The sequence below is a fragment of the Mirounga leonina genome, unplaced genomic scaffold (genome assembly GCF_011800145.1).
Source record: "Mirounga leonina isolate KUSES-001 unplaced genomic scaffold, KU_Mleo_1.0 Mir_129, whole genome shotgun sequence".
In the NCBI taxonomy this organism is placed as follows: domain Eukaryota; kingdom Metazoa; phylum Chordata; class Mammalia; order Carnivora; family Phocidae; genus Mirounga; species Mirounga leonina.
Window position 1 is genome coordinate 47,613,250 of NW_023270323.1, and position 25,871 is coordinate 47,639,120.

Genomic DNA, 25,871 nt, shown 5'->3' on the forward strand with positions numbered 1-25,871 from the left:
GTTGGGACATTGTCGAATGCAATATTCTTTCATGAGGAAAGGTAGTTAATTTTCAAAAAGAGTGAGAATTCCCTGTCTATTAAGTCTAGCCCCTGGCACTGGCAAGAACAAACAAATAGAGCTTTGCCATGGCCATTTTTCTGACAGAGTCAAGGGCTGAACTGTGTCCTCTCAAGATTCTCGTATTGAAGTCCTAACCTTCAGGACCTTAGAACGTGACTCTGTATTTGGAGATAGGATCTTTAAAGAGGCCATGAAGTTAAAATGAGTTCATTCAGGTGGACCTTAACCAATATGACTGGTGTCCTTATAAGACGAGGGAATTTGGACTCATACAGACGGTGGGAAGACCATGTGAAGACACAGCAAGAAGACAACATTTATAAGCCAAGGAGAGAGAGAAAAACAACTTTGCCGAGCCTTGACATTGACAGCATCTCGGACTTAGAGATCTCCGAGTGTAAGCCACGCAGCCTGTGGGTGTTGGTTATGGCAGCCCTAGCCAACAAACACAAGCTGAAGCCCAAGGCTGTCCCAGCAGGTCTCAGCTCTCACCTGGGGTCCACATCCCCGTCTCCCTGGACGTTTGGAAGAGGGTGATTTCGTGGTGCCCTGGGTGTTCCCGCAAGAATGTCTGTCTGAATGCTTGCCGGCTTGCCAGGCAACGACAACTGGGATTCCTTGGCAGAGTCATTCATTGCTGGCCATTTTTGTTTTAAGCCGCTTGCCTTGTCAGCATTTTCATCTCCCTCAGAAACTGAATGAAGAGTGTGAGCTGAGGCGGAGGCACTTCTCTTACCACTGTCTGTGATGTGATGTCTCAGCTTTCCCTTCTGTGGATGGGCCCCAGCTCCGCCGAACGGAGGCAGCTCCTTCGGAGACGGGATGGCTCTGTGGATGGCTGTCTGTGGCGTGGACTGGACCATGGACGTGAGATGCCCGGGTTTCCAGCCACGTCCGCTTTCTCTGGAGACTGACCCTGGCAGCTTGGAATTTAACTGAAGCCCGATTCCATCCCTGGTTTTCCCAGTCAGTCTGAAGGCTGCTGTTACTTGATGGAAAACAAATTCTTCAAGAAGCAGAGTACGAGAGGTCTTTCAGAGAACTTTAGAATTTTTCCCGTCACATTTCGATCGATCTGTTTTCAAAAGGGGCAGGGCAAGTGGAGTCTGTAGTTAATTAGGTGATAATGAGTTTTGTTTGGTTTTGTTCCATGTCTCCTAGGCTCGGAGAAGATGAGGGGCGTAAATGTGGAGAACTTTCCTTTTGAATTCTTTCTTGATCGGGTTTCCAGGACACCCGACATCAGGGTATTTAAAATATCCGGACACCTGAAGTGAAGTGCTCCTGTTCTCTCCTGTGTATCTAGGGTCAAAGAGACATGTTTGATGTTAAAATTACACCTCTTTCCTATGTTTGGTCGACTCTTCTAAGTGATAGTATGAAGAGTTCTTCTTCAAATTCCTTATTTTCATATATTGCTATTATGTAAGAGAGATGAGACTGTCATGATAATTGAGTGAAATTTAAAATCTTCTGCTTCAAGTCGTGAAATAACTTGTTTTTACCTATGTATCTCTTTAAAAAATTGTAATTTTTTAAAATTATTTCTCTTCAAAAATTTTTAATTGACTTTGTGTGTACGTTTCCTTTTTTTCTTTTTAAGTATTTATTTTAATTCCAGTGAGTTGGCACCCAGTGTTATCTTAGTTTCAGATGTTGATTTTAAGATTGTATTTATTTGCGAGAGAGAGAATGAGAGACAGAGAGCATGAGAGGGAGGAGGGTCAGAGGGAGAAGCAGACTCCCTGCCGAGCAGGGAGCCCGATGCGGGACTCAATCCCGGGACTCCAGGATCATGACCTGAGCCGAAGGCAGTTGCTTAACCAACTGAGCCACCCAGGCGCCCTTAGTTTCAGATGTTGAAATAACATGTTTTAGCCATGCCATCTTCCGGCCTGTCCTTTTGAGCAAATTTGTGGCTCATGGGGACGGATGACCCTAGATCCTAGCAGCACCTGCAACCCAAATAGTTCTCATTCCAGGGCCCACACAACGGGGTGTGTTTGAAAGTATTTGAAAGCAAAGTGTAAGCAACACGTTGTACACTTAGTCACAAAACATTATGTGGAAATCTGCCTTGCCCCAGAGCCTGGGAAACCACCTTCTTCTTTTTATCCTAAGATTTTGTGACAGTTCCCCTTTCTATAAAGGAAGAAGAAGCTGGATGAGATTTCTTCATGAGGATGGAAAATGAAGATACTTAGTTGAGGAAAAAATGCTATCATAGCTTGCGCTTCAAGATGACCCAAATCTGGGTAGGAAAACAGTTGTAGAAGAGGGAATTAGTAAAGTTTGCTCACCCAAAAAACTTGATCCAGCTTATTACTCTTTAACAAATGTGATTGTTCCATGCTTAATTAATTGTAGACTATTGAACAGGTTCATGGACCAGAATGTATTTTATCTGTAGAAAAAAGCCACCCTTAGGAATGATTTAAATCAGGGGTCAGCAAACTACAGGTCAGAGACCAAATCTGTCCTCCTGCCTGTTTTTATGTGGCTCATGAGCCTAGAATATTTTTCACATGTTTCAATGAAAAAAAAAAATTAAAAGAGGAAGAATATTCTTTGACACCTGAAAATGTTACAAAATTCATCCTTCAGTGTCTGTAAGTAAGGGGTTATTAGAACACAGCTATGCTGATTCATTTGTGTATTGTGTCTGGCCACCATCATGCTGTGACAGCAGGGCTGAATAGTTGTGACAGAGATTCTGTGGCCTGCGAAGTGTAGTTATTTATTGTCTGCTCCTTTATAGACAATCTGTGCTGCCCTAGTTTAAATAGTCATTTACATTTATTCCTTTTTTTTTTTTTTTATTGTTTACTGTGTATTCGATGGGTTCCAATGTGCAGTGTGGAAAACCTCACATGGGATGGCAGGTTATCCCATAAACTCATCTTTTAATTTATACAGGATCCCTTCGGTAGCATGTCCGAAAGATGGCCACTGAACGTCTTAATGCAGTCAGGAAGAAAGCAGACTGGCAATTTACAAATTTTTTTCCTGGCCAAATCCCTCATGTAGTCAACTTGTATTTAGTGAGCGCTGACTGTATGTTACCCGCTGTTGGAGGCCGTCAGCGTGAGCGGTAATCCTCACTGACGGGGCCCCTCTCTGGGACCATGTGTTCTCAGAGGAGGAGGTGGACCATAAACAAATAAATATGTAATATATCAGGGTAATAAGCCCAGTGAAGATGAATCTAGAGGGGAGAGAGAGAGAGAGCTGGAGGCAAGAGAGGGCTGCTTGAGAGGTGGTGACGGGCAAAGCCCTCTGGGGCAGTTCCAGGTGAGCAGGAATCAGTGACATGCAGTGACAGGAAGACCCAGGAGGTGGCATTCTAGGTGGAGGCAACTGCAAGAGCAAAAGCCCTCAGGTGGGAGCAGACTTGGCACGTTCCAGAAACAGTTAGGCTGCCCTCTGGGCAGGAGCAGAGCGAACAAAGGAAAGAGTGATGCAGAGGTGAAGCAAAACAAATATGGGGGTGGAGTGAGGGATAGGTTACAAAGGGTGCTGCAGGGCAGAAGGAGGACTGAAAAATATTCCATTCTAAGAGAGATGACAGGGGTTTGAGCAGAGACCTGACTTGATCCGACTTACGTCTTTAAAAGGATCACTTAAACAAGGGGGACCACATCAAATGAAAAAGCTTCGGCACAGCAAAGGAAACCATCCACAAAATGAAAAGGCAACCTACTGAATGGGAGAAAATATTTGCAAATCATGTATTGGATAAAAAGGTTAATATCCAAAATATATAAAGAACTCTCATGATTCATAGCCAAAAACCAAACAATCCAATTAAAGAATGGGCAGAGGAACTGCATAGATGTTTTCCCAAAGAGGATATGCAGATGGCCAATAGGTACCTGAAAAGATGCTCAGCGTCACTCGGCATCGGGGTAATGAGAATCAAAACCACAATGAGATATCACACCTGTTAGGATGACTTTTATCAAAAAAACAAGGGATAATAAAGGTTGGCAAGAGAGTAAAGAGAACTTGTGTGCGCTGTTGGTGGGAATGTAATTGGTGCAGCAACCATGGACAACAGCATGGAGGTTCCTCAAAAAATTAAAAATAGAAATCGCATCGTAAGACCCAGCAACCCCACCTCTGGGTTTATATCTAAAGGAAAGCAGGATCTTGAAGAGGTCTGTGTGCTGCCACGTTGACTGCGGGGTTATTCACGACAGCCCAGACACGGAAACAACCTAAGTGTCCGTCAGTGGATGAATGAATAAAGATGTGGTCTCTGTATCTACAGTGGAATATTAGTCAGCCATAAGAAAGAAGGAAATCCTGTCACTTGCAACAACATGGATGGCCCTTGAGGGCATGATACTAAGTGGAATTAGTCAGAGGAAGACATGGACTCTATAGTATCACTCATGTGGAATCTGTTTTTTTTGTTTGTTTGTTTAAGTCAAACTCAGAGTGGAAAAGTGGTCTCTGGGGGCAGGGAGTGAGGGGGGTTAGGGAGAGGTTGGTAAAAGGGTACCACCTTGCAGCCATAAGGTGAATAAGGTCTGACGATCTAATGTAAAACGTGGGGACTGTAGTTGATAATACTGTACTGTATAATTGATATTTGCGAAGAGAGTAGAAATGAAATGTTCTCACCAAAAAAAGGGGGGGGAGTTAAATAAATAAATATGTGAGGTGATAGAATATGGTGATTAACCAGGTGGGGGAATTCCTTCACAATGAATACATACACCAAATCAGCATGATGTACACTTTAAATATCTTACAATTGTCTGTGTCAATTTTACCTCAATAAGGCTGAACAAAGGGATCACTTAAGCTACAAGGATGTTTCCTCTACTGTGTAGTTTATTGCTCATGATGCAATTTGGGGATTAAAAAAAAAAGCAAAAAACATGTCAGTATAGCAGCCAAAACAATTAGCTATAAAAGATCCTGAAATATTGTAGTGACTCTTCTTTGAATGGATGTAAGGCTGTTATAAAAGGGGCATCAGAACAGCAGTAATGACAGGGCACTGTCATGTTAGGTGAGCATTCAAAGGTTTTAGGTCTCCGTGTCTTTCTGGGTCCCATCAGGAAATAGGTGGCACATTCAAATTGGGAACTTGGGCAGGGCCTAAGGGAAATACTAGGATAGTGTGGTGTGCTGGGGGTAGAAGCAGCCAAACTCCTTCCACTCGGGGCCTGAGGGCTGAGGAAGGGAGCATTTATAGGGAGACAGAGAGCTCTGTGCAGGGGGCCACCTGACAGGACCTATGACCTGGTGGGACCCTGCAGGGAGGGGATCTCTTCTTCCTTCTGCTGTCCTGTGGGTGCCCACCCGCCTGTGGGAACCTCTCCACTGGGCAAAGCCAACCAGGAGCCAGAGGGCAAGGGAGCCTGTTATTAAGTGGATCAATGTCCTGGAGCAAAGAACAGAGTGGAAAACAAAGGAAGGAGTGGAATGTTGGGTTTTAGGATATACCTAAGATACTTTTTATGAGTTCCAGCTCTCTCTCGCTTGCCCTCCCCTCCCCTAACTCCACCCATACACACCACAGATGAGCACATTGCAAACGTGTGCACACACACACACACACACACACACCCCTAAGTCTCCTCTGGCATTTTGTGATCACTTTTCTGGGAGGGCAGAGAAGCAGTTCATTAACTGAAGTCTGAGGACATTTCTAACTATTTCTGTGGTGTTTGGGTGTGCAGCATATGCCATGGGATATACAGGGAAGGGTTTGGATAACTCTATACATCCCATCTTTCATTCCTGATAAAAAAAACTCAAAGCACATGTGTTACTGATGGTAGAATTAAACATTTTATTTTATTTTTTTTTTAAGTCTCTTTTATAGCTGGACACAGAAGGAAAAATACCGAGGCAGAAATTTAAAACCTTTGGTGAGCTATATTCAATTTTGGTTATTCTGGTTAAAAACAAACAAAGCAAGCATTGAATTTTAGCCTCTTTGATCCAGATGGTTTTAGTTTTCCACCGTTGGACATATTAAAACTTTGAAGACACAGAAGTACCATTCAGTAAACTGCTTCTTTCAGCAACTTCTGTGATGTCCGGGTGCTCTAGAAGCCTGGGTATCCTTTCAGGCAGAAGCAGTTATCTCTGAATTAGTCACTCTCTGTGCGAGGTCAGGAGCTTTTTATTCCATACCAGGGGGCAGAGAGGGATTTTTTTTTTAATGATTTGATCTTTTGTAAATATGTGACTTTTCACTTGATTTAGGTTCTGAGAGTCAAAGATTCTAATAAAATAAAATGGTCAACATGGCCAACAAATCTATAGGAAGAAAAATATGCACAAGCCAGTTTTAGGTGTTAATTTCTTGAGTGTGGTTCCTGTAAGAGGAACTCAAGCTATATGGATGGTAAAATGAATTTTCCTCTCCCCGTTTTTCTGGAGTCTGGATGAAAACTGAGCCCTGTGGCACATTGCTGAATGTTCTTGGCCCCAAGTTGGAGGCCTAGCTGAGGACTCGTGGGGAAAACAAAACTCTATTTTCTGTTTATGGTTATCAGCCATGTTGTAAAACATAAATGTAATTTATTTTGCCTTAAAGTCAAGGAAAAAAAGCCCTCTTGAACTTCCCCATTAGTTTTCAAGAACCAGAGCAGCGTATGTTTTTGTTTCATGGCTTTTGCCCACAGGTAAGCTATGCCGCAGAGAATCACTCATGTGGTCATGGGCCACTGGATTTGGGGAGCCCCCACTGTGTGGGGCATTGTGTTCACATTTAGGACTGGTAAGCATGAGTGAGGCAGTGCCCTAGTCCTGAGTTGGTTTATATAATTCTGCTGGAAGATTGGATGCATGAGCAGACACGTGGCCTGCAGAGAAAGAAAGACTGCCTCAGGATGAGGAGAGTGCCGTGGAAAATTACAAGGCAGGAGAGGTCCTGTCTTTACAGCTGGAGAGAGAGCAAAAACACAGCTGCCACTGAGCCAGGCCTTGAAGGCTCCCGGGTGGAAAAGATCCGGGGTGGATTTGAAGGAGTTCTGACTTCAGTTATAAGCTTCAGTTTTCCTCATCTGTAAAATGGTGCTATCTTTCCCACCCATATCACAGTACTTTTAGGAGGCTAAATTATAAAATGCACCACCCACAGTAAAATACTCTTAATACTATTACTTACTGTTGTGCTTAATATTATCGGGTGGTGTCTGTTACATATTTACATGTGTGAGATGCTCTTCTGTAGTTTTCCAGGAGGGTGATCTCACAAAGAGTTACCGTTACTCTTGGTGACTTATTAGGCTAGCCCTACTCAGGAAGGTCTTTCTCTGTGGGAGTCTAGCAAATCTCATAAATGTAATGGAGAGAGTCCGCTCTCATAGTGGGGAGAGGTCCCTGGACAGAGAAAGGCCAAGTTCGCGTCTTTAGGGAAGAACCATATGTGGGATGGTTGAGTGTGTTAATGTGCAGATGCCTGAAGTCCTGGGTTTGAGATAGCCATACAGAAATTTGGGAATTAGGACTCTGTGATTGTTTTTTTAAAAGAAAATAAGTATCAACGCTTAAAAAAAATTTTTTTTTTTTAATTTCCTAGAGTCAGTTTCTGAGACTTGAAGAACTTTGAATTGACTTAGAGAAGTAGGAGATGCAGTAAATCCCTTCCTGGGAATGAATAAAATGTCGTGAGTTAAGTTGGAGACTTGGAGCCTGAAACATGTTAGGATTGTATGAGGGGAGGGATATGAATGCATGAGATTAGGTTTAAAAAGCATACGCCACATGTTTAGTCAGAGATCTAGTTCCACGTCACTCCCCAGATAGACCCCATGCATGCGTTCCCTTTGCTAAATAGGACTGGACCACCCTTTGGCAGTTTATGAGCCAATCCAGAAAACCAACCTCATGGTCATTCTCTTTTTTTCCTTTTTTAAAATAGACTTTATTTTTTAGACTATTTTTAGATTTACAGAAAAATGGAGAAGATAGTACCCAGTTCTGTACCCCCTCACCCCATTTGCCCATTATTAACATCTTATATTAATATGGTACATTTATTACAATGAATCAACCAACAGTGATGAAACCAAAGTCCATAATGTGTTCAGATTTTCATAGTTTATACCTGGATCAAAAACTGTCCTTTTTTACTCCCCGCCGTGTCCCATCACTGTTTTGGACAGTTAGTGACTTTCCATTAGTTTTGTCTGTTGAGTGAATAAACACATCACATGCTCTGCCTGCCTTTAAGTTGTTACAGTGTGGCAGGGAAGGATCCAACACACCGTGCAAATGACATGCACCTTGGTGTTGGAGAGTTTGGAAGCAGAGAGGGCTACGTTTGGATGAAGCCCAGCACTGCCTGTTACTACCCTTGTGACTTGGACAGGTCACCCAGCCTCTCAAAGCTTGTTTTCTCACTCGTGAGAAGGGGGTAGTAGCAGTTCCTGCCTCACTGGGGTAGGAATAGAATGAGTAAGTGAAAGAATGCACATGAGAGTGTGTTGAGCAGGGCCTAACATAGGGAGCTGTCAGTCAATGTCAGCTTCAAGTTTGACCACGGGGGATGGACTGTGCTAAGTGTGATGAATCAGAAAAGGATGATGCGTAAAGTTGTGGGGCGCGGGGGGAGGTGGATAGGAACGTTTTCTTGGGGAAGGCAGCATTTGAGATTGACCTAAAAGGATTAAGTCTGCTCTAACCAGAGGCACAGTGACCATCGAGAGAAAATGCCAGGTTGAGAGACTGTAATACATAAAGGTACGGAGAGTGGGAAGGCTTGGAAAAATGTCTTCTGGAGGAAAGAAAATTATTTACTGTAGATGGACCATAGTGTAAGGTGGTAGGACAATAATAGGACAAGGGAGAGAAAACTGTAAGATAAATGTTTTTGACCGATAGCAATTTATTTTTCATTTTTTAAATTTAAATTCAATTAATTAACATATAATGTCTTATTGGTTTTTGAGGTAGAGGTCAGTGATTCATCAGTCTTATATAGTACCCTGTGCTCATTATGGACTGAGAGAAATTTAAACTTTTAAAAGTTTTCAAATATAGAAAAAAGTAGAATGAATACCACAGTGAACATCCATAGAATCTCCATCTTATTTTAATAATAATAATTATTTTTTTAAAAGATTTTATTTATTTGAGAGAGAGAGACAGTGACAGAGAGCACACATGTGGGGAGGAGAGGGAGAAGCAGGCTCCCCGCTGAGCAGGAAGCCAGATGCTGGGCTGGATCCTAGGACCCTGGGATCATGACCTGACCCGAATGCAGACGCTTAACGACTGAGCCACCCAGATGTCCCTAACTTTAACAATTATTAACATTCTTCCCTATGTACTTCATCAGTATAAATTTTCATAGGTTATCTTTTTTTTTTTTAAAGATTTTATTTATTTATTCATGAGAGACAGAGAGAGAGACAGAGGCAGAGGGAGAAGCAGGCTCCCCGCGGAGCAGGGAGCCCGATGCGGGACTCGATCCCAGGACCCTGGGATCATGACCTGAGCCGAAGGCAGACGCTTAACCGACTGAGCCACCCAGGCGTCCCCATAGATTATCTTTTGCTGAACCATTTAAAAATAAATTCTAGATATCATGACATTTTACCCCAAAATATTTGAGCATGCATCTCCAAGAAATAAGGAAACTGCCTTACTGAATATCAATAAATAAATGTTAAGTCCAAATAGATTCAGATTCCCCCCATCAAGATGATGACTTTGATGTTAGTTTTGAAATTTCAAGTGATCGCATTTTTAAATAACTCCGCATCTGCCTACTTGCCTTGAGTAGACCAGCACTAGACTCATAGAATTCAGTAGAGATACAGTGACACATTGATTTCGGGTGAGGCCAGTGTCGAAACTTCCCCCATGTGAAAAGACATCCCGAATGGTTCTGTGTAGACACGCAGAAGTGATTTTTGGTTCCGTTGGCTCGATAAGCTTTTTGGACACTCGATTCCAATCCCTGTGGGTAATTTCACAGTGAGTTTCACAATATTTCTGGAAGGCAAGAAGTCCGTCAGGACCGCGGGTGGAATTGTGGTATGAGTGCCTGAAGCTTGCGACAGGAAAGTCCCTGGAAGTTGGAAGAGATTTGGAAAGCAGAGGAAGCAGAACCTTGTGAGTGCTGGGGCACAGAACCTCCTTCTTTGGTTTTGGCCCACCCCGATTCACAGACACCTATGGCTGGGCAAGTGTCTGAATTGTTCTAAGTCCTGGGGTGGGTGTGCAAAATTCCTCCTCCCCCCGGCTACACTTCTCCGACTCACAGAATATACCCTGGCCAGCACTGGGACTCTTATGCAAGAGGAGATGGGTATTGAGGAAGGTTCTCCTCCAAAGGGGCACCCTCTTATTGCCTTTTCCTAATGACATCTCCTTGTTACACTGTGGAAGTGGGGCTCCTCTGGGAATCATTTCTTTCCACCTCACTGGCAGGTGCACGGTGAGTGCTACGTTAAATGATTCCATTTAGCCTTGTAGTGTAACCTAGCCCACCCTGCCTCTTCTAGAGGAACCTTATTTCCACCTCTGTTTGGACTTTGATGCGGTTGCATTGACCCACTTGGAAAAGATCCAGTATGTAGTGCCTGCTTGTTTTTCCTTCTGTCCTTAATTTGGGTTGCCTTTTGTTGTCTTCCAACTGAATGGATTCTTTCTCTTTTAAGGGAAAGGAACCTGAGAAAAACAATGCTTGTGGTGATTGTTAAGGATAATTGCTGTTTTATGTTAATCTAAGTGTTTAAATGAGGAGATAGGGAATTGCTAATTCATCAACCTGTTCTCTCCCCAGCCTAGTCCTTTTAAGTATATTTGTTGCTTAAATAAAGATGTAGCCGTGCAGAGTGGAAATGTCCAAATGTACAGTTTTTAAGTGCAATTGTATATATAGGATTTAAAATTTTATTGCCATCAGCAAGAATCATGATAAGATTCTTGGAAATTATAGAAAAGTGGAAAGGAGAAACCCAGAGATAACTAGCATTAACACTGTGAATTTATGTCTCGCTATTTTAATCTACGTGTTACATCTCTCTAAATGGGCAGACTTTCACTATACTGTCTAGAACTTTTTGCTACTCAAATGTGTGGTCCCTAGATTCAGCGTCCTTGACATCTCTTGGGAGCTTGCTAATGCAGAATCTTGGGCTCTACCCCAGAATCATAATTTGTATTGAGTGATATTACATATACATTAAAATTTGGAAGCTCTATTACACAGTATACTCAGGGCAGCAAGTGAAGTGGATATGGCTCAAAGAGCCAAGACCTGTGCTCTCTGTTCTTCTCCATTTCCCCTCTGTCATGTTTTCTTAAAATAATTCGCCTCATATGCACTAAAGCTAAACATGAGGTCTCTCTCTCTCTCTCTTTTTTTTTTTTTAGTAAGCCATAGCAACCCTGTCAAGAAATCTGTCTCACACATAAACATTTCATTCAGTGAACATTCGTGAAGGGCTTCCTGTGTTCTGGGTCCACACGTAGCAGTCCCGGACCCTGCAGGTAAGGCTTGCATATCCTGCAGGAGAAGCATATGGAGGGCAAGGAGGATTGAGTGGTTGCTTCTGCAGGGGTGGAAGTCACCAAGAAAAATAGTCTCTGAGCTGAGGCTTGAAATATAAACCCGTGAACATGAGTTATGTGTATTGCTAGGCTCTAGAGAGAGCACAAAGTTGGATGAAATGGGTCCTTTCCTTTGAGGATCATCCGCTTGATTTAAGGCCAGGGGATGGTGTTTAAAGTTGTAACTAACAATATGAAGCCCCTTGGTGTTAGGGTAGAACCAGAAGGCCAGGTCTGAATGTCAGCATTACAACTGTGATCTTGGACAGATTGTCTCCCCTGAACATCCATTCTTCTGTAACGTTGGGATAAAAGAATATTTCACAGACTTACAGTGATTTTATAAATGAGATAGCATAGCAAAGAACTTACCTACAGTGGGTGTGGAATTGATACTGTATGAGAAAGATATTAAAAAAGTGCCAAGTGAGTACCATAGACAGAAATTTTGAGGAAGAACAGAGGAAAGAGAGGCCATTCGCCTGGAATCTGAGAGACCATGGCCAATATGGTCTTGAGGACGCAAACGAGCAAGAGTGGGTATGAAGGATGGGTCATGGGAACCAAAGTGAAAGACGAAGCTGCAATTTTGAGACTGGATAGACTAAGAAAAGGGGTCATAGAAACGAGGGGTCACATTTGGTGGGGAGAGTTCTGTTTCAAACCCATTAAACTTGGGGCAGCTGCAGAGAGCTGTGCTTCTGGGATGCATGTTTGTTTGCCTCCCTGGCTTGTCGCTCAGACGGCCTGTCGTAGGCTTGACCAGGGCTGGGGATGACTTGAGCTGCTCAGCCTTCCCGCCTCAGGGTTTGCTCAGTAGGAAGCTTGCAGAGGGACTCTTTCTGGCTCAATGGAAATAGCCACATGCACGCAGGCTTTCTCACTGGGAAGGGAAACAAGGCAGAATTTTATTTATTTTATTTATTATTATTTTTTAAGATTTTATTTATTTGACAGAGAGAGAGACAGAGCAGGAACACAAGCAGGGGGAGCGGGAGAGGGAGAAGCAGGCTTCCCGCTGAGCGGGGAGCCCGATAATGGGGCTTGATCCCAGGACCCCGGGATCATGACCTGAGCCGGAGGCAGACGCTTAATGACTGAGCCACCCAGGCTCCCCACAAGGCAGAATTTTAAAACCTTGAGACCTACCTCTCCTTCACAGTTAGTGGAGGAGAACAGAACAGTTGCTCATGTTTATCCTCTTCCTTGAGTTTCTTTTTCTTTTTCAATCTCCTTCATCCCAACTAGTGGTCATTAATCAATTGCTACAGAAGAGAAATGAATTGGAAAAAGTTTTTTGAAATATAGCATGTGGTATGCCGAGATGGATGTATAGTTCAGCATGGCCTTTAAAAATTAAAATTCATACTTTTTATTTTGAATATTCACAATTGAATATAATATCTGACTTGATGTACTGATTATAATATCTGGTTGCAAATTATTAGAGATGCATATGTGCAGCATTTTAGGCAGCAACTTGTGAGACTCAGAAGCCAAGAATTTCTGTTATTTTCCAAAGTAATCAGGACTATATACCTATCTGTGTCTGTTTCCTTTCAAGTCATTTATGATCTGTCTTTATAAAGAGTAGATCTAGCAGCCCGCAAGAAATCATGGTTACTGGTTTTTATAGACCACAGCTAGCCTGCCATATAAAATGCTAACATTTTGCCAGATTTGCTTTATCTCTGTCTCTGTGTCTTGTCTGGCTGGCTCTCTACACATGCACACACTTTAAATAATTTTTACTGAACCATTTGAGTTATAGAGATCATAAACTTTTTGTTCCAAATACTTTAACACATATCTACCAAGTACAAGAATACTCTTCCACATAACCCACACTAAGAAATATTATCTAATATATAGATATTTGAATACTTATTTAACTTTCCCCAGTTATTCCAATAATGTTTTTTATAACTATTCCTTTCCTCATCTAAGAATTCTCAACAATCATTCATTGAATTTTGTATCTTTAGTTTCCTTTAATAGAGCAGTCACCCCGTTTTTGTTTTTTTTTTTTTTTTTTTTTTCATTCATGGCACTGATATCTAGGAAGATTTTAAGACAGTTGTCTAGCGGAAAATCCCACAATCTGGATTTGTTTGATTGTTACTTTATGATTAGGTACAGATTAAGCATTTTGACAAACATATGACACAGTGATTGTGGAGACACATGACATTCAATTGTCTCATAATTGATTATGCTAACTATCACTTGGGTAAAGTGGTCTGCCAGAATTCTCCATTATAAAGACACCCTTTCCCCTAGGCAAGTGATAAGTAATCTGTGGGGTGATACTCTGAGACTGTGTGAGTATCCTGATGCACAGAACCCTTTCCCTAATGGTTTTAGCATCCATTAATGATCCTTGACTGAATCAATTATCGCCCGGGTGGTTGCCAAGCGGGATTTTCTATTTCTGCTATTCCTTTGGTATTTTATTAGCTGGCATTCTTCCTAAAGAAGAGCTTCCTGCTATCCCCTATTTCATGAATGTCTCTGGATTTATGGTTCCTTTGTTTTATTCAGTATGTTCTAATTCATCCATATCCTTCTCTTTTTTTGCTGTTGTTCAAACTGCCTCACATTTGGCCAGTGGGAGCCCCTTTGAGGTGGCGCCCGTGTCCTTCTGTCATGTCTGCGTTAATATTTGAGCATTTCCTTAGTTTCTGGCAAAGTAAGATATTCTAGGCAAATTTATGCTGTCCTTGCCCCAGGCCTGGACCCAACTGTTTCTGGAATGAACTAAGGTATTTAGAAGCCAAGATCTGGGTGCTCAGGCTTTTCTTTAAAAATACGTATGATCTAGAGAGAGTTAAACGTCAGCCGTCATTTGTTTAAGCTCTCCCAGCCTCCACTTTCTGCTCAACTATTCCCTTGGAGCCGCTGGTTGTTTAGAAGTTGGAAGGAGAGAACCAGTTGAGAGGAAGAGGCCATCAAAAGTGAAGGTCCGGGGCGCCTGGGTGGCTCAGTCGGTTGGGCGTCTGCCTTCGGCTCGGGTCATGATCCCGGGGTCCTGGGATCGAGTCCCGCATCGGGCTCCCTGCTCAGCGGGGAGTCTGCTTCTTCCTCTGACCCTCCCCCCTCTCATGTGCTCTCTCTCTCTCTCATTCTCTCTCTCAAATAAATAAATAAAATCTTTAAAAAAAAAAAAAAAAGAAAGAAAGAATGCACTGACAAATGTACAGTCCGGCAACTTGGACCGAGAAAGAGAGACTGAAATTTTAGCTTGACTAGCTGTAGGAGGCAGCCGGTCAAGCTGCTCAGCAAGCAAGAAAGGCATATTCTCTGATGCCCTTCTCTAAAGTGGCTAAGTTGAGGGACACCTGGGTGGCTCAGTTGGTTAAGCATCTGCCTTCAGCTCAGGTCATGATCCTAGGGTCCTGGGATCAAGTCCCACATCGGGCTCCCTGCTCCGCGGGGAGCCTGCTTCTCCCTCTGCTTCTGCCTCTCTCTCTCTCTCTCTCTCTCTGACTTTCATGAATAAATAAATAAAAAACATTAAAAAAAAATTAAAAAAAAAAAAAGTGAAGGTCCTCTGGCTTTGGACCGGAGGTAGCACAGTGAGGCAAAAAGGGAAGTGAAATGGTGCCAAAGACCGATTTAAATTATGGTGGAATTCTGCCCAGGGAGTGGCTAGAGAGCCCCAGGAAATAATTCCTGCTTCTTTTCTAGGTAGACTCTGAAAATCGGTTGCCCCTTTTTTATATCCAGTAATGCTAAGAGAGCGTATTCCCCTGAGCTATACATGTGCTAATTCTTAGAGCAATTGAAGAAATAGAGTTTCCATCCTGAGAGTTCCTAAGTGCTCTGTATTTTCAGGGTCAGCATGTGGTATGCCGAGATGGATGTATAGTTTAGCATGGCCTTTAAAAATTAAAATCCATACTTTTTATTTTGAATATTCACAAGTGAATATAATATCTGACTTGATGTACTGATTGTAATATCTGGTTGCAAATTATTAGAGATGCATATGTGCAGCATTTTAGGCAGCAACTTGTGAGACTCAGAAGCCAAGAATTTCTGTTATTTTCCAAAGTAATCAGCATGCATTTGATACGATGATAGAGCCTCTGAGAGGTATCTTGAATCGCCTGATTTTTTGGAACTCAGTATGTCCTCTGTGATCTTTTTCTATACATAATAACGAATTTAAATGTTCATTTTGCCTTTCCTATTGTTTAAAACAAAACACGAAGCTAGTAGCTTTCGTTTCCATTTGATAGGGAACCTATGAAAATGCTTAAAAATATCAAAGCAATTTTGAAACATAAGGGTTTTGTTTTTGTTTGGTTTTCATCAAAGTCAGCATTTGTGGAAGTGGAAGAAAACAAAACAAAAATATAAAGACTACTACATGCATACTTTGTCCAGCAGGAATATGGTTTTTATTCCAACGTTCATGCTGAATGTTACAGATGCTTTATAGTTTCATGAAACAGAAGCGCACACCCACACCCACAACCACCGACTTTGAATTCTCAGTACGTTCTTGAGAATGCAGAGTCATCATATTAAAGCAACTGTTCTCGTGGGTTCCTGGCTGTGCATTACACCAGGAAGGTTAAACTGAAAATGGAAAGGAACACGTTCTTTAAATGTGCTGCTAGCCGAGCATAGGTGAGTGAACTCAGGTGTGTTGTGGCCACATTGTCCCAAATTGTCCTTTGACTCCTGAGTACCCTCACCATTCAGTTCTTTTGTGATATCCACGTATGGGATCAAACTAAGTGCCCTCACAACTAAGGAGTCACCATTTTTGGCAAATGGACAATTTTCAAAGTCAAGTTTCGTTGTTATTGGGAAGATCTTAATATAACTGAGTTCTTTTGGAACTCATAAAGATCAGCCTCTGTCTCTTGGTACTTTCTATTTAAAACTCACCAAGTGGAGCGGTTATTCCTACGCCCAAGTCCACTGCCCCTTGTATTTCTTTAATCTTGATCTTGTTTGAAAGGCGCTTTATCCAGAAACAATTTCTTCATTCAGAATGAAATTTCTTTCAGATATTAAGACGGCTTATATACAATTATATAACTTAAAAAAATCTTCTTTCATCTGGATTTTACTAAATTCATGACAGTTTTAGCCAGTAAAAGCAAATTATATTTTGGCCTCTGTAATGGATTTATATATTTTGAATGTCCCTGTTGGGACTGTGTTTGCCTTGAGTTGTGAGATAGAAAATACTTTGAAGGGTTCAGTTATGAGACTGGGTCTGTTAATGCTTATGAAGGAAGCTTCTGATGTCCTTGTTCTTGGTCTGGCCTTCATTGGCTGGATTTACATGTGAACTTAAAGTGGGGATAAAAAGAGGTTTTTTCCCATCAAATGCCTTAGTTCTGTTTTTATATAGCATATTGTTATTTGTGTGTGTGTGTTTTTTTTTTAAGATTTTGTTTATTTATTTGAGAGAGAGTCAGCATGAGCAGGGGGAGAGGCAGAAAGAGAGGGAGAGGGACAAACACACTCCCCGCTGAGCAGGGAGCCTGATGCTGGGCTGGATCCCAGGACCCCGAGATCATGACCTGAGCCAAAGTCAGATGCTTAATGGCTGAGCCACCCAGATGCTTCTTAGCGTATTGTTATTTGTAATTGTAAAAGTAGATGTGGTTATTGTGAGAAATTTGGGTACCACAAGAAAATGCAAAGAAACTAAAAATTATTTTACTCTAATTTCATTATCTCTAATTAGCAGCTATACAAATGTTGACTTTTTTCCCCCCTTTTTTCTAGCTACAGATACTTTTAAACAAAATTGGGACTATACTGATCATCCTGTTTTATAGTCTGCATTGCCAGTGAACACTGCTTAGAAACGTTTTCCCATTTTATGAAATGATTTACGGATTTAGAAAAAACTGTTTACCCATTGTTGGGCATTTATATTTTTAAAATTGCTTGAAGTCAAGGGGCGCCTGGGTGGCTCAGTTGGTTAAGCGACTGCCTTCGGCTCAGGTCATGAGCCTGGAGTCCCGGCATCGAGTCCCGCATCGGGCTCCCTGCTCGGCAGGGAGTCTGCTTCTCCCTCTAACCCTACCCCCTCTTGTGCTCTCTCTCTCACTCTCTCTCTCTCTCAAATAAATAAATAAAATCTTTAAAAAAAAATTGCTTGAAGTCATATTACTTATCATAGGAAAACTTCTTTGTACATACACATCCATACTTTTTATGTATATCTTGGACTTTTTAAAGGATAAATTCAGAGTCTTTTTTCAATTTACTGGTTTCAAAGGGTGAAAAGTAATTCAGTCCAGTTTGTCATTTCCAGTAATTACAGTTAAGCCCTCTTGACTGCCAGGATCTGTCTTTATAACGCCATCATCTTGATAAGATGTATAGTAGCCTTATTTATCTAACACCATTAGGGAACTTCTCATAAATAAAATTTTCACGTAACTCAAACTGTCCCTTAAGTGTCTACACTTGATAATTATAAACATTGTGAATGAGAATCTTTCTAAAATTGTATTACATATGTTGCTATCCTCTTTAACATAATGAAAAGCTATAAAAATCACAATTTACCCCCTTCTGGTTCAAATCACAAGCATCTTTATGAACACTAGTTACTGTATAGTCAGTTCTGCTAAAATCCGAGACAGGTGTTTCTGAGACCCACCGTGCTATGCAAAATCATGCAGTAAAACCCACAGCACTTATGGGAAAAATAGGGTCAGGGCATAACACTCAAAAAGCTTTATCAGTGACACATTAAAAAAATAAGGTAGGAACTGAATAAAAATTGTAGCACAATTTTACAGATATCAGGTGGTTAAGAAATAAATAGTACAATCAATATGACACTTTACCTTGACAAAATCCTGATGTTTTCTTGCAGACTGAGGCCTTCCAAAGGTTGCAGGTTGTGAGTTATTTGAAGTGGTGGAAGGAGGGCTCCCTGAAATCAGAAGGGAAGTCGGGGCACCTTGTATGGATGGGTGTAGCTCATAGCACTGGTGGACACTGGGGTCGCCCGTAGATGTTGGAGGCATGGGCTTTGCGCATCCTGCGTATCTTTACGCAGCTGCGTTCTGCCTAGGTGCAGTCTTCTGCTATTACCTAGGGTTTCCTGCAATGAAATCACGCATCAACAAATGTGAGATTGCATAGCAGTGTTGGAACAAACACAAACGTTATAGCAGAACAGATTGTACCGAGTGGTAAGACAGTGACGTCGAGGGGATGTTCTTCTTTTCTCTACCCCTAATAGAGTGAATACGTGTAGAACGCTTCCGAGAAGAATCTGGCATACGAGTGAGCATTGTGTTAAGTGTTGGCAGTCACAGTGACAATAATAATAATGAGTGATGCCTATCAATGTTTGTGGGATTCTGTTTTTCAGTTATAACCGCCTCCTGTAACATTGCTTCCTGCCTCCTTCTCATTGACCTATTTCTCAATCTCCTGTGGCTTTTAAATGAGTTTATTGTGCTTAGAATTACATCTAGCATAAGGCCCAGCATGGAAGAGCCTGGGGGGGAGGGTGGCGGCGTGCTGACTTTAGTTATGGTTTACCTGTGTCATCCGTTTTACCTACTCAAACTTTGTCATCTCATGAGGTATTACCTATGTATTCATTTGTGAGATTGTTGGGGAAGAAACTTCGGTTCCAAATGAGGATATTATCGTATAGAATTTTCCGGTTTTCTCTTTGATTAGAAAAAACAACTCCTCATTCCCACCTGCAGAAGTGAAGTGTGCTTAAATGAAACCACCTGAAGTGCTTAGAAGTTGTTGGTGATTTTCTTTAGGTTGTTACTGTGCATTTCTACTTACAACCATTTCTGTGCTTGTGAGGTGAGCTTGTCTTTGGAAGGTGGAGCAGGCAAATGTGACTTCGGGAGACCTTCCCTCCCAAGTCACAGTATAATTAGAAGCCCGGATCCTCCCCCGGTTATTTTTTATGACTCCCGGAGAAGGACAGTTTTACCGTGAATGGTTGCCAAGAAGCCTTTGCTGGATCCTCCTTTAGTGGTTTTAATAAGACAACGGATCAAAATAGCGTCTTGATTTAGCAGGCCTTGTTAGTATTGTTCTGAAAGAAAAGTAACTAACGTGGCTCATCATTTAGATATTCCAAGAAATGTGTATTCTAATTATGCAGAGACCCTGAATAGCAAGGGGGTGTCTTGATTTTTAATCTCTGAGCTGACTTTGAATTTTAACTTTTTGTCTCTGTACAGTTTTTAGATATTTGGGCTGCTTGACCTCATTGAGTGATTGCTATTAACTAACAAGACTTTGTGGGAAAAGGGAAATTTGCCTTCTGAGCTCTGTACCAAAGACCTGGGAAAAAAGTAAGTAATTTTCTAACTTGCTTTTTTAAAAAAAATTCTTGTTACACTTCTCTCAGAAAGTTAACAGTGTGGGTCTGTGGCTTTTCTACTTTTATTCTTTCCTGGCTTTGTAAGTTTTATATGCTCTTACGGATTTGAAAAATAGAAAGGAACTCGAGAGACCTTTTTTAAAAAAAAAAAAAAAAGTAAAAGACTGTCTGCATTGTGCCAAGTCTTTTGGGTTTCATAAACTGAGTCCTCAAGGTTGTGATAAACCTTTTATCAGGTGTGCAGTAGACAAATTAAATTATAAGGGTAAAGCATTTACTATGGTGTGCCAGAAAAGTGAGTCCAGTTTTCTGAGCTTCAAGTGTTTTAGACTTTTAGATAGGCTCTTTGGTTCTGAATTTTTAGAATAAGAATGAAATCCCATTTGGCTCTTCTCTTGTCTGGAAAGGAAAACAAAATGTGTAATCATTTGTTCAATATGTCCCTCATGTAGCTTGGTCTTAGAAGAATGGATGTGTCTGTCAGTTTTATTGTTTTATAGCTTTTTGTTGGTACTCTGAGATATTCTAATTAAGACATTGTGTGAATGGTTTTGCTATCTTTTAGAAAAAATTGCTTGGGTCCATAAAGTTCAGTTTTATTCCCTGATCTTTCTGAAAGGGTAAAAATGGGCCTTGAAGATAATAAAGTCAATCTGCTTTATTGCTGAATTTACGTGGAAGTATGAATGGCCCATGAGAATGTAAGCAAAACAAAACATACACATGTACATTCTCACACACACACACACACACACACAAATCGTTTTCTCTGACATGTTCCAGAAACAATATCATTGACAATAGGAACCATTTGTCCATAAAATTCCTAGGGAGTTTCCTAAACTTTGTATGCCTTTTGTCTTACGGTTCCTCTACATTTCTGACCGTACAAATAAGCTAGTTAAAATGTGTCTAAAACAAAACAAGGCAGAAGACAACTCTGCTCTAGAAGTTCCATAGAAATATTAAATAGTAAGATCAGATTTCATTGTTATATTATACACAATATAAATTTCCTTATAATTAAATTGTGTATTATTATATAATACTTATATTAGGTAAGGGTCATGAATTATGAAGCTTTTTTAGGTTATATAAAATATTTGTACTGAAAGATTTATTACAAAGAGTATACACACTACAAATATAATTTCTGAGGGCTGTCAATATAAATTCATTGAAAGCAAGGACTTTGTAAATTTTCTCCAAAATTTTTTTAATGTTACAGTGAAATATTTGCAGTAGTGAAATGCTATTGTCAGTGGCATTTTAAAAAATGATAGCAATTTATTTAGTTGAATTTTATATTCACATATTAGCCTTAACATAAAGGAAATCCTATGTGGTATAGTTATTATTCCTTCTTGGAACAGTATTTGTTTTTTGTTTTTTTTTTTTTAAAGATTTTGTTTATTTATTTGAGACAGAGAGAATGAGAGAGAGAGCACATGAGAGGGGGGAGGGTCAGAGGGAGAGGCAGGCTCCCTGCTGAGCAGGGAGCCCGATGCAGGACTCGATCCAGGGACTCCAGGATCATGACCTGAGCCGAAGGCAGTCGCTTAACCAACTGAGCCACCCAGGCGCCCTTGGAACAGTATTTGAAAGAGGATTATGTGGGAAGTCATCAGTCTATCCACAGAAGTGGAATGAAAAGGGCAAAAGATTAATTCTGTGGGCTTCAGGATCTAGATATTTGATGTTTAGATTGGAAATATAACTTAGCCCTCCAGAAGGTAAGCTACTGAAACTGTCTTTCAAATAATTTAGCATCTCTTTAAAATTTAATATAGTCTCTGGTGAGGTATTTTCCTTCCCTTGTACCAAAATACTCCCTTTGTGCCATTGTTGTAAAAAGTTGTATTTCCATTTTGTAGAGGCAAGACATCTGTAGGAACTCTGGTCACAATAATAAGCTAAAGACAACCCCTGTGTTACCAGCGGGACCAGGGCAAAAAGATCCCTGCTTCCTAAAACTGATGGTATAAGTGAATATTTATATGCACAGAAGGCTGTGCATAATTTACCTTTAGGTTAAAAGAAAGAAAGAAGAAAGAAGGTTATAATGCCTAAGTACACTCTGTATAAATCCGGTCCTGCAGGAACTGGTTAGGTGGAAGGCAACATTAAGGAAGAGGCAGGGCAGGGGAGAAGGAAGGACGTCCTTTCTGACAGTGACAAAAGTCATAGGGGAATGTTTCTGACCGTACTTTGAAAACTGGAATGGGTACTTAAATGTATCAGTGATTTCTTTAGGGGCGAGGCAAGCACAATTTTAGGAAAAAGCCAGCACCCGAAAGAACCTCCACACTTCTTTTCAGCATCTTTGCATCCTCTAATTTTATTTTTTCTTACTTGCATTTGCATTTTATTTAATTATTTAAGGTAGATTTCTGGACACTTGAGTCTGTAATGCTTATAAAGTATAGATGCTCTTTTGAAAAATTAGCCATGGATTATTTTAAAAGAAGTAAAAAATAGCTTCTCTTTTACTGTTCTACTGAATATGTGCATACATTTCTTTTTATGTCAGTACTGAAAGAGGATTCTATTCTTCAAACTGTTCGGTATCCTGTCTTTTTCCACTTAACAATAAATAATGAATCCCCATGCTAACGAATATTTATCTACAAAATCATTTTTAGTGAAAGTAAAACAATCGGATCTTAGCTTTTTGTTTAATTTGAGGACATCGTGGCTTTCCGTTACAAAGGAGAATACAAATGTGAAATACAGAGTGTGAATTTTCCATCTGCAAACAGAGAATAGACTAGGATTCACCTTCTATAATCTGTACGGTGTTTACTGTAACCAGACATGTTCTGATAGGAGGCTCGTGGGACTAGATGGGTATTCAAAACTCTAAGTGTCACTGTCTGACAGGTACGGTGTACAAAGCACTGTGTCTTCTTTGGTCCCTTTGTTATACTACCAAGAGTGCAGGTGACACGTTCCTCCTGCTTTGTTGTCTTCATCAATATTTCTGTGCCGAAGGAAGGATTCCACCTACATATTTCTCCCTCCTGAGAAACTTAAATTTCTCGAATGAGGTGATGGGTACTAAGGGAGGAGCATTTCAAAGACTTTGGACTAGAATTTATTGGAGTAAATTGCAATCTAAATTAATTGGAGATGCAGAGTGTTTTCTAGCCCTTTGCATACTTTCTCAATTTTAAGTTCATTTATTAAATCAACATTTGGTGTGTAACTACTATGCACCAGCCACTGTGCTAGGAGCTCCTTATTCAGAGATGACTGATATGCCCTTGCTTTCAAGGAACGTAATTTGAGTTTCAAATTCAGATTCAAATGACCTTTATTCAGGCTGTACATGTGACAAGCCGTGGGAGGGATGCTCTTAGATGAGGTCTTTGATTACGAAAATTCAGTAATGATACTTACTGACCCATTCCCTCCAAAATAAGTTATAAATAGAATTCTCTAATCTTTGGTTTTTTTTCTTCCATTATATTTTCTTAAACTTCTAATACCTGCGACTACTTGTTAAGTTAAATTAATAAATGGAAAAAAAAGGGTTGAAGCATTTAGTTGATAAACTTTGAGCAATAATTGTAAAAACATATATATTTTTTATACTTGAAAACCTGTATACATGTAATGTAGTCATAATTTCTCCTCCTAGAGTAATTCTTAGTTCACATGATACAATTGAATGTACTGAGATTTCATGCATTCTGCCCATAGGGTGGCTTTAGTGCCTGGGCAAGTGTGAAAGACATAGCATGGGGCCATTTGATTTTCCCAGTAATTCTTGGGGTAGGGATTATTGAAATTTAGGGAGGAAGGTAACTTGCCCACACTCACTCAGCTAGAAGATGTTTGAGTTAGGATTCTGACTCTGACCCATCTAACGTCAAAGCCCATGCAATATCCTCCTGACTCCTTCGAGGTGGTGGGGACTTGGGTTTGCTGAGGAAGGAGCAGTCATTTCAGCTGAGGAATCAGGAAATGTCTTTATTGCATGGAAGAGCTATCCCTGAGATAAATCTTGTGGGTGTTAGAAGACAGGGAGGAGTTGGAGGTGTAGTAGTAGGAAAAGCATGTGCTGAGGTGTAGAGGAATGGAAGCTCATGGTATGTTCCGGGAGTAGTGAGAACTCTACTGTGGCTGGGGTGTGGGACATGGTGGAGAGCAGAGTTGGCTCTGAGATTTGAAAGGCATTGGTGCCAGAGTGAGGAGGGTCACATGTGTGCCATGCTAGAGGCTTGGGGTTTCTAAGCAATATATAGCCATAAAAATTTTAAGGTAGAAGAAAATTCATAATTAGATGGGAGTTTTACAAAAATCACCTGGGTGGCAGTGTGGAATGTAGACTGAAAAAGAGAAAACGAGACTGGAGCCCCAGGGCCACCATGTGAGGTCGTGCAGATTGTTCACTGCACAAGGGAATGTGTGAATGGTGAGTGGTGGGGACTAATAACCATCTGCCACATTACTCACAAACTGTGTGCTCTTGGGTCTGGGCCTGCCTAGAGAGGGTACCTTTTAAAATTTGCATAATAAAATGCTCTACTTGCCTTTTAATTGCTTTTAAAATAATAGAAGAGATTACACAAAGAAATAACCATGTACCCAAAGGCCTAGGAGTCTGGAGGTGGACATGGTGGTCTGTTTACTAACTATATGACATTGCGCATGTTCCCCATTCTCAAACTCTATTTCCTCCATCTTTAAAGGAGGGTTGATAGGAGTGCCTGGTGGCTCAGGCAATTAAGCATCTGGCTCTTGATTTTGGTTCAAGTCATGATCTCTGGGTTGTGAGATCGAGCCCCATGTCAGGCTCCATGCTGGGCATGGAGCCTGCTTGGGATTCTCTCTCTCCCTCTTGCCTCTGCCCTCTCTATAAATACATACATACATATATAAGATTTGATAATAGGATCTGGCAGGGCATTGGACAGGTTAAGGGGCATTTCTAAGAGAAAGAACTAGACACGGGGGACGGAGAACTAGTAGGTCTGGGACTGGAAGCCACTCAAGTTAACTTGCGAGTGTGCTAGGAACTGTAGTAAGGGTTTTAAGATTTTATTTTCCTTAATCCTGTATCAGTTCTGAGAGGTAGATATTATTGTCCCATTTTAAAGATTTTGTAAATGAGGCTCAGGAGGTTAAATAACTTGTCTAATTTCACACAGCTAGGGAGGGGTATCATTAAGACTCGAACCTGGGTCTTTGTGACTCTCATGTTTATGTTCTTAATGACTGTGCTATGTTTAGAAGTAATCTTTTCTATATGTTGAACTCCCTTAATACCCTGACCTGAATCTCTTTGATAACATTTTCTGATTTTATTTTTTATTGTTTTTAACTTGAAGTGGGTCACAGTTATTTACACAATGTTTTGTTTAATTTACTAGATGGGAAGATTCTGAGCACTGGGATCCAGTGTCATTCATTTTTTTGTTTTTGTCTTTCATATCTCTTTGCTCAATAAAATATGCGTTGATAAGATAAAAAATCTCTTGGGGTGCCTGGATGACTCAGTCGGTTGGGTATCTGACTCTTGATCTCAGCTCAGGTCTTGATCTCAGGGTTCTGAGTTCAAGCCCTGTGTTGGGCTCTGCACTGGGCGTGGAGCCTACTTTTAAAAAAACAAAAAGGATGAGTCATCTCTTAAAATTTTTCTGTCTCCTAAAATTCAATAATTTTTTTATTATAAATGTAAAGCCTCAGTTGCAGTTATAGCTAAGTAGAACTTAAAAAGGAGTCATTGGATTTTAATTTGATATCTAGATTGATTGCAAAAATAATTTGTGATTTGCTGTCAAAGGCTAAGTAAGGCCAAGACTAAAATTGCACTTCTTTCCGGTCCTATTTGGAAGCTGAAAGCTGTGCTTGCCGCTTCAGAACTGTGACAGCTCTAACACTCAGATGTCTTAAATGGTATTTATGAGTCCATAAAAAATGTTGCCCTGCC

General features: G+C 40.8%; 1 protein-coding gene and 1 long non-coding RNA gene across 16 annotated transcripts in view; one reads left to right on the forward strand and one right to left on the reverse strand.

Annotated features, from left to right (window-relative positions):
* The window catches only part of APBB2 (amyloid beta precursor protein binding family B member 2), a 363,075-nt gene that overhangs the window by 87,869 nt on the left and 249,335 nt on the right, over positions 1 to 25,871 (forward strand). For 11 of the 15 annotated variants that reach the window (XM_035005075.1, XM_035005076.1, XM_035005081.1 and 8 more), the window contains one exon: positions 19,794 to 19,907. The exons of 2 other annotated variants lie outside the window; for them this stretch is intronic. The gene's annotated coding sequence lies outside the window, so the exon portion shown is untranslated. Of the gene's footprint in view, positions 1 to 11,415; positions 11,533 to 17,694; positions 19,634 to 19,793; positions 19,908 to 25,871 lie in introns of those variants that run through there. 2 more of the 15 variants (XM_035005078.1, XM_035005079.1) reach the window with 2 other exon arrangements.
* LOC118010585 lies at positions 9,985 to 18,663 on the reverse strand. The gene is made up of 3 exons (XR_004679249.1): positions 18,420 to 18,663; positions 12,742 to 12,857; positions 9,985 to 12,475 (listed from the first exon to the last, which is right to left on the reverse strand). It is a non-coding gene; the product is annotated as an uncharacterized LOC118010585 (long non-coding RNA).